Here is a 9,198-nt window from a genome sequence, read left to right on the forward strand (position 1 = left end):
TTGTGTCAGGAGGGTTCTTTAAGGGAATGGAGAGTCTATTGAGCTCCTGCCACACGCAAATATCTCTGCAGAGGAGGAACTACAGTTCTGCAAGGCCAGTGTGTGTTTGTCAGTTCATGCCACCAAACAGCTGAGATTTCACAACACACCCAGACAACCAAGGGCAGGGGAAAGTCAATCACTTCTCATACCCTAAAAGAAAGCTTCTATCTCAGCAACAGCCAGCACACACCTCCCAAAAGGAGGGAAGGCACAACTGCTACCCCCTTGAACTGCTTCAACTCCTAAGACAGACCAGGAAAAAGTACAGTGGCTGCTTTACCTGCATGGCCTCTGCAGTCTGCACCTGCCTACTCAAGTGAGGTTAATTCATTAAGCCACGCCAGTAGAATACGATGCATATTCCTTGCACTCCCTCTGTTTTCCATCAGTCTAACATAAGAGATTCCAGCAGAGATTCTGGCTTGAAGGCCAAGGTCAGAGCTGCTCCCAGAGGAGCACGGTGGATCTCAGGGGGGAGAAAAAAACAATCTTGGTATCTCTCCGTGGTTACAGGAAGAATTTTCCTTTTGTGTCAGGAGGGTTCTTTAAGGGAATGGAGAGTCTATTGAGCTCCTGCCACACGCAAATATCTCTGCAGAGGAGGAACTACAGTTCTGCAAGGCCAGTGTGTGTTTGTCAGTTCATGCCACCAAACAGCTGAGATTTCACAACACACCCAGACAACCAAGGGCAGGGGAAAGTCAATCACTTCTCATACCCTAAAAGAAAGCTTCTATCTCAGCAACAGCCAGCACACACCTCCCAAAAGGAGGGAAGGCACAACTGCTACCCCCTTGAACTGCTTCAACTCCTAAGACAGACCAGGAAAAAGTACAGTGGCTGCTTTACCTGCATGGCCTCTGCAGTCTGCACCTGCCTACTCAAGTGAGGTTAATTCATTAAGCCACGCCAGTAGAATACGATGCATATTCCTTGCACTCCCTCTGTTTTCCATCAGTCTAACATAACTGAACGCACACCATTTCCACCTCCTTCACTCTTAAATTTGGCTATATTTTCCATGTTAAAACTACTCCAGCAGCTGCAGCAGAGGAACCCACCAGAGGGAAGGGCATGGCTGGAGGCTGCTCTCTGCACACTGTGCCCCGAGGGCCAGCACAGCCTCCTCGTGCCATCAGCTCCCTGCCTGCCCTCTCAGTGTCCATGTGTGCCTTGGGACCTACGCTGAGATTTAGCTTCCTGGTCCAGAAGTGTGTCTGCTAAAGCACAATGTGCTGGATTTGCAAACACTGGGACTCAGCCAGACCAGCCTTCAGAGAATCCCCAACTGGGATTTGCACTCCAGCTCATCCCAGCCTGACCAGCCACCAGCTGGGAATCCCCAGAGCAGAGCACTTTTGGTCCCACACCTTGTTGCCCTCTGGGGAAGGCAGCTGGTGGTTTGGCACATTTACAGGCTGTATCTAAAAATCCATCTGGCCATAACACTCAAGAAGATGCTGAGCCATGAGCTGAACAAGAAACTTGAATGTCACAGAATCCTGTCCAGTCATTTCAAGTGCTGTCATTGTTGACATTATCAGTAGTAACTGCTGCCTTTCAAACGGCATCACCTGCACGTGATGTTTTCAAACACAGTATTAAAAATAACGGGCTTCCCATCAATGGAGTTGGACGGGTCATGCCTGGCCAAAGTGACTCACACTGAGGTACAGGACCCACGTTTAGCTTGGAGCACAACTGCTCATTTCAGGTACAAGTCACATCTCCTCCTGCACAGCCCCATTTCACTGCCAGCATCTCCATCAGGGCTGAACCCAACCTCAACCCACAGGCATCGAGCTGCACTTTTACAGATAACAAGGCCTGCACAGCAACTTGAAAGCAACCCATCTGCTAAAAGGCTTTGAGCACTTTAATCTGTAAACATGCAGGCTTGTACACTGCATTTATTTCCTTTTTTCTAAATAGCCTTGAATATGTTTCTAAACTGACCATGCCTTGTTTCCATGTGTGGCAGCTGGGGGCAGAGAGGCCAGATAGCATCTCTGAGCCAGGAGGGGATGGTGCCCTGGGGAACAGGGAACTTCACCTTTGCTGGATTGAAATAAAAAGAAGCAGCTGACTATGGGTTTCCCAAATATCCCTGGGGCTGCACCAGCACTGGCTGTCCTGTGGGGCAGCCTTTACCCCAGCATCCAGGGGATGGTCCCCAAGAGCCACTCCACTGCTCACCTACTGACTGCAGCCACCATGCCATCACCCAAACCCCTGGGGATTTTCCTGATTCTCATCACCATCTGTCACCATCCTTGGCTCTCACCTTCCAGTCACCCTAAGAAGGAAGCAGAGGATGAGGTTACAGAGGTGAAGCAGGCAGGTATGTTCCACGTGGCATGCAAAGCCTCTGTGGGCAGCTAAGTAGGCAGCTGCCTGCACCCAGGACTGAGACCACAACCTCTGCCTCGAAACCTGATCTCCAGCTAGTGAGCTCAGGAAGCAGCTTAAATCAATCAGCTCAGAGGGGATGAAACACTTGATTTCTCCAGAGAAGATATCTGCAAAAAGAGATGGCATAAAAGTATTGCAAGGTTACTGAAGATAGAACTCACCTATTATCAAGCACGCAGAGGACAAAAAGCAAAGCAGGAGTAACACAAGCAGGCTTCAGCCCTGAGGAGCACCCCGAGGCCATCAGAGCTGTGCACAACATGGTCCTGGTGGCTGCAGAGTCACCTGAAGCCTCCAAGGACCAGACCTTGGCCTCCTTGGTGCATACTTAATTCCCAAGGAAACCGTCTGTCCTGATTAGTATTTGTTAAGATAGTGTAACCCACACCATAATCTTCTACCTTCAAATCACCTGCCTCTCCTGACAAAAAGAAAATGTTCCTATGAAGAAAATCACAGATAATGAGATACTTTTGATCCCCACATTTCATGCTCCAGGAGACATGGCTGCCATGCCAGGTAGGGAGCACTGGTCCCTAGAAAGCATCCTGGCTACCCCCACACTTGGCAGGCTCCCACAGGCTGGTACTACCACAGCCCGCTTTTACAGGAAGACATTCAGCTTCCTTCTCAGAGAACTAAGCACAGTGATACTTAAATGCTTCAGAAGAGACACTGTGAACTCCTTGGCAGCTTTGCTCATCACAGCCGGATCTGAAGCGCCAGTCTCCAGAAGTAACAAAATGCCTCCCCGCTGAGACCCCCCCCGGCCAGAACAGCCCTCAGCTGCCCCTGTCTCCCTTGAGGGAGGGGGACGGGGGCTGGGGGAGCCACACCAGTGGTTGCTGGAGCCACATCAGTGGCTGGAGAGCTCTGCCCACAGGAACCCCCTCCTCTTCCAGGGCTGGAGGGATCAGCGTGGGGCAGGAGACCAAAGCTGCTCTCTCCACAGCTGAAGATTAATGTTCCTTCTGCTTCCACAGCACACAGATCTTTGTGCCAGCACTGCACTAATAAATGAGACAGGTGTCCCTATTCCTGCTCCCAAAGCCCCTGCAGAATGACATCTGTGAGACTTCTCCTTTCACTGGCAGGACCCAGGGATGAGGAGAGGCCCATGGACAGCATCAACAGACCTGTGTCCAGTGCTGGGGCACAGGCAGAGCACCTCAGGTAAACCAGCCTCAGTTCCTGAGGTATCTCCACATACCACTTGGCCAATCAGCCCAGCAATGTCATGTTTCGAAATGACAACAGCAGCTGCTGGAGGGGGAGATGATCCAGCACCACAGTGCTGGCAGCCCGGGGCACCAACAGCAGTTCCCCCTGCAAACACCCTGCTCAGCCCTTCTGGGGGCCAGCAGAGCCCCTCTCCACCCCACAGACACCTCCTGCACCAGCCTCAGCTTCCCAACACCACGGGAACCCCCGGGCCAGGTCCCTTAGGTGCTGATGTCAGAGCAGACACCATCACCTCCAGCATCTCAACCCCTCTGTGTTCATTTTAAACTGGGCCATGCTGAAGCCTCTGCAGAGGATGTGACAGTCATTTTGATTAGCAAGAGACTTCTGTTTAGCAAGTATAGTTTTATTTTTTTCTTTTCTGTAAGCAGTTATACAGTTTGCCATGACTTTTGATTTTCCATTCCGAAAGGATATTGAGCTTCTAGAGCGTGTCCAAAGAAGGACAACGAAGCTGATGAGGAGGTTGGAGCAGATGTCTTACCAGGAGCTGCTGAGGGAGCTGGGGCTGTTCAGCCTAGAGAAAAGGAGACTGAGGGGAGACCTTACCACTCCCTGAAACAAGGTTGGAAAGAGGTGGGGATAGGTCTGCTCAGTGAAGTTAAGAGTGATGGGACAAGAGGTGATGGCCTCAAGTTGCACCAGGGGAGGTTTAGACTGGATGTTAGGGAGAATTTCTTCCCCAAAATGATTGTCAGGCACTGGAACATGCTGCCCAGGGCAGTGGAGGAGCCACCATCCCTGGAGGGATTTAAGAGTCATACAGACATAGTACTGAGGGATATGGTTTAGTTAAGGACTTGTCAGTGTTAGGCTGATGGTTGGACTTGATGATCCTGGAGGTCTTTTCCAACCAAGGTGATTCTGTGATTCTGTAATTTAGAAGATGGTGTATGACACCTTTCTTATTTATTAGGTGCTGGGTTGATATTTTATGTGATATGTGTCAAGTTGCATTCAAATGGATCCATAAATTCCATGGAAATATGAACATTTTAAATTGCTCTCCTGCTTATCAAAGCAGGCAGTATTTCAAATCAATTGACTACTAAACCCAAGCAAGGCTTCTTGCAAACTCTGCTGACTGACCCTTTTCTAAGGTATCTCCAAGATTTAATAGCTGTTGGATACCAACTGTCTCATGCCTCATTCTCTGCAAGGGTTAGAAGAAAACCTCCCCCATTTTTATTTTTATTTTTTAGCTCCAAGTCATTCTCCATTTTTAAAGACTTGCCCTTGAACTGAACTGGCTGCATAAATGGGATTTTCTCTGCTTTCCAGAGCTGGTTTACCAACACAGTGAACTGGTGCTGAGGCACTGCCTTCTGCTGGGAGCCCGACCTCCTCTAAGACACCAGCAGAACCTGTGAACCACCCACCAGGATATTTTACTGACCACTCTGGCAAACACAACCTTCCACATTCTTCCATGATGAAAAAGTGGGAATATGGCTTCAAACCTTGCCCCACTCGTGACATGTGCTTAGCAGCCTTCCTCTGACTTAGGACAAACTTTCCCATCAGCTCTGCAGCCACAGACAGCACCTGCCTCTGCTCTGCAGGGTTCCTCTGCAGGAACTCATGGAAACCTGTCTGATAATCCTGGTTATTCCACCAAAGAACAAGTCAGTGCAAACAGGGGCTGCAGACCAGAGCCCCCCCTGCCCCACTCAGACCTCAGACCCCCCAGTACTGCTGCCATAATAGGAAGGCTCCCAGCTGCCTTGCTGAGGGATGTCAGGACTCAATTCCAGACGCAGGTATTTTAAACACAGAATATTTTCCCCACTTCATTTGGCAGTGGAATTATTGCCAAGGAAACGGTGCCACAAATTCTGCATTTTTATTTCCGTACTGGATGAGGCATGAGCTGAAAAGGGACAGATGGCAGACAGTGGAGGAATCCAGCAGGGAAAAATGAGAAGACCACAAATACCACAGGTATCAGAGGCAGCCAACTGGAGGGGACACACACATGAGCCAGACCTGCTAGGTCTGGTGGGTCTCCAGGATGGCCCTGGTGGGAACTGCAGCCGTAACTTCCTGACAGAATCATTTTATTTTTAGGCATGTTTATGCCAAGACCAAACCATTCCAGAGATACAGCTGCAGGGGCATAAAAATGCTTTTCCTTATTATGTCTGGAAGTGGGTATAAGCTATATCTGCAAAAGTTCTCTTCAGCTCTGCTGGCAAACCACTTGTTTTCTAGACACTTCACAACTTACGCAACAATATCATCTCCCCATGCCCTCAAAGCAGATCATGCCTTGAGTCATCTCACGAAGAGTAAACACACAAATTTTAAGGAAGGTTTCACGTATCTATGGTCTTCTTGGAACTCTTAGCCCTGATCTCAGCAGCAGAGGCAGTGCAGAGGCAAATTCCTCAGCATTCCACATCAACCAGCTAACATCCAGCCAGGTCCTCCTGCTCCATCCGTGCCCTCCCTGGCAGCTGCTCGATGGCCACGCGTGCCCGTGGCTCACAGCTGCACACAGCTGCACACAGCTGCACGTGGCTGTGGGGACAAGCAGCAAGACACGCTTGTACAAACCCTGGTGGCATGCTCTGGCCAGCCCAGGGCAACCCAGCCCAGTCCCAGGAAGCATTGCCTGGATGCTGGTACATGATCTTAGTGATGCACAGCCAGCCAGAGCTGTTTGTGGGGCTGGAAGCACTTCTTGGGAAACACAGAGGGCAGAACCCTGAGGCAGCAGCAATTGGCTGATCCCAGGTGACCAGTGTGTGTGGGAGGTCCCCCGTAACCACAGACAGACACTAAAGCCTGCCAGTGTGCCAGCCCCACTGGGCAGCACTGTCCAGAGAGAGACAAGGTGCTTCTGCAGCTGCCCGTGGGCCCAGCTCCCTGCCTGCCTCTGCAGAGCAGGCAAGGAACGAATGCATCCAGGAACCGTTTTCTTTTAAGCCTGCCTGCAAACCAAAACACAGATGCCACATCTAATTTTAGGCCTCCTAGCCTTGAGAGTGTTCTCTCAATGCTCTTTTAAGCGAGCAGCAAGGTAGTCATCTCAGGACAAAGCTGCCAAAGCTGCTGAACACTCACCTTGACCCCAACTCCTGGATAGCCAGAGAGTGTGTGGGGGAAGAGCCCCATCCTCTCCTCCAGTCCTGCTCTGTGCCCATGTGGGGGGAGCAAACAGATCCTCACTGATACCAGGGGATCCCCACAGGACACGTGGAGCCCCCTGTGTCAGCTGGAACAGGCACCCAGAGAGACAAGCCTACCACCCTGCTAACCTCAGGCTGCCATCCCTCCCCTGCCGGGGTCTGGACAATGGTTCCAACTCAGCCATAATTCCAGTGTTTACACATTAACTTGACAAATCCAGGAGTGAGCTGAACAGAGGGAGAACAGCTGCCCTAAAGCCCCTGCCCAGCTGCCCCCTCAGCCCAGCAGGGAGGAGGACGCTCCATCCCCACCAGCACTGCCCTGCTCTGCTCCTCCTTCCAACCACGCCAGAACCAAGGTCCTGGCACTTGGCACAGGGTGAGCTGTAAACAAGGAAGAGGAAAAATCTCCCCGTGCTGCTGGGTTTTTTTTCTAACCATTTAAAGACGTTCCTGGGGACTCAGGAGCACATCAGGAAGTAACATATTTCTTTGCAAATGGAAGATGGTATCATCAGGAAAGACTTTCCTCTCCAGCTTCAGGGGACACATAAAAACAAAGCAAGTAAATGCAAAGCACAAAGCTAAATCTATGTGAAAGGGCTGAGCAAATCAGGATGACCTCACACATCCTGAAGCATAAGAGCACACACGGGGACAAAGCCTGGAGCCAGCTGAGGAGGGGACATGGTCCCCTGGGACCCACAGCTCCAGGCTTCAGACCCAGCTGGACACGTGCCATCCAGACCCACCCCACAGAACACAGCCAGCACTTCCAGACAGCAGAAGAGATGGAGGTGACCTGGAGGGTTAGTTCTCAACCTCATGTCCAAGCAGCAACAACTGATGCTGGTTTCATGCCAACCCCTGTGGTGTCCCTGCACAGAGGCTGGCAGAGCCCCATCCCACCGGGGGGGACCAGCACTGCTTCCATGGACAGGAGGGCACAAAGTGCCCATCTCTCCATGTCTCCTCAGCATCTGCAGATGCACAGCTGCAGGCTCAGGGCCAGGGCTGGGGGGTTATTTGGAGAAGAAGAGAATACACATGTGAGCAGGAGACATCTTCACACACACACGATCCAAGAAAAAATGCAGATATCTGAATGCAGTATTTAGTTTTCCACTTAGTGCACCTAATTGCCACCCAGATGAAAGCAATTCACCTGATATGCACACAAATCACTTTTCTCTCTTTTAGAAGAGGAATGAGAAGCTGCTGAGATAGCCCATCCAAAGCCTCCCCCAAGCACGTCAGGAGATGTGTGGATGCTGCTGCTGCCCGCTCCAGATAGGCAGGGAGGGGGAGGAGGCAAAAGCCTTCACTAGGAAAGTACTGATACAAAAATCTTGTGCCTGGACTCTGTTCTCAGCACACAGGCCAAGGTCAAAGCATTTTTTTCCCTGCATTTCTAACCAGCAAAGAAGCTAATGCAGCTAAAATATGTAACAGCAGACAAACTGCTAAAGGTTGGTGAGAAAACACCAGAAAAAGAAGTAAAGTATCATCTTGGGAAATAGCAGCTGAAGCCCTCTGAGGCCTTCCTTGGCCAGTGAGAACATGGGGGAGAGGTTTTCCCACCTCCTCCCAGGAACTGAACATGTCCCACAGACTCCATAAAACACATTCTAGGAAATCTGCAGGCACCCCTCTGGCATTTCTGGAGATTGTTCCTGATGGCAGCAATTCCAGGACCACCTACTGGTCTGCCAGGACGGATGGGGAGGCTGTTGTAACACAGGATTTACCCCAGGGGGTCTTTGCAAAGCTGGTGGCTGCAGCCAGCCCCCCAGCTTCTGGTGCTTGCAGGAGCACATGGATATGCAGGGAGAGGGCACCCACCAGCCTGCACCCACTTGTCTTCAGACATGTCAGACCACCAGACTCTGGCAAGAGCTTAACCCCAAGCTTCACAAGCAGTGCTGGCACCCCGGATCAGGTGGCCAGCACCCAGGGACATGCATCCCCCCAGCACAGCTGTCAGACACCTGCCACGGCCATTAAAGGAGTTAATCACAGTATCACGGATCATTCTGGTTGGAAAAGACCTTCAAGATCATCAAGTCCAACCACTACCCTAACTCCGTCACATCCACCACTAAATCCTGTTCCCTGGCACCACATCTGTCTTTTTAGATGTCTCCAGGGATGGTGGCTCAACCACCTCCTTGGACAGCCTGGATCACCAAGTCCCACTCCCACCCCAGAACAGGACAACCCCAAGGGAGTTACAGATCAAATCATCACCAGTGTGGCCAGGCATGGCGCACGAGCAGCAGCAGGGGCTCTGCATGGTGTGCTGAGGCCACTCTCAGCACTTGGCTCAGCACGGTGGGCTCTGCCAACCCAGGGCACAGCACAGGTGTCCTGA

This window comes from Chaetura pelagica, unplaced genomic scaffold (genome assembly GCF_000747805.2).
Source record: "Chaetura pelagica isolate M959 unplaced genomic scaffold, ChaPel_1.0 scaffold103, whole genome shotgun sequence".
Taxonomy (NCBI): Eukaryota; Metazoa; Chordata; class Aves; order Apodiformes; family Apodidae; genus Chaetura; species Chaetura pelagica.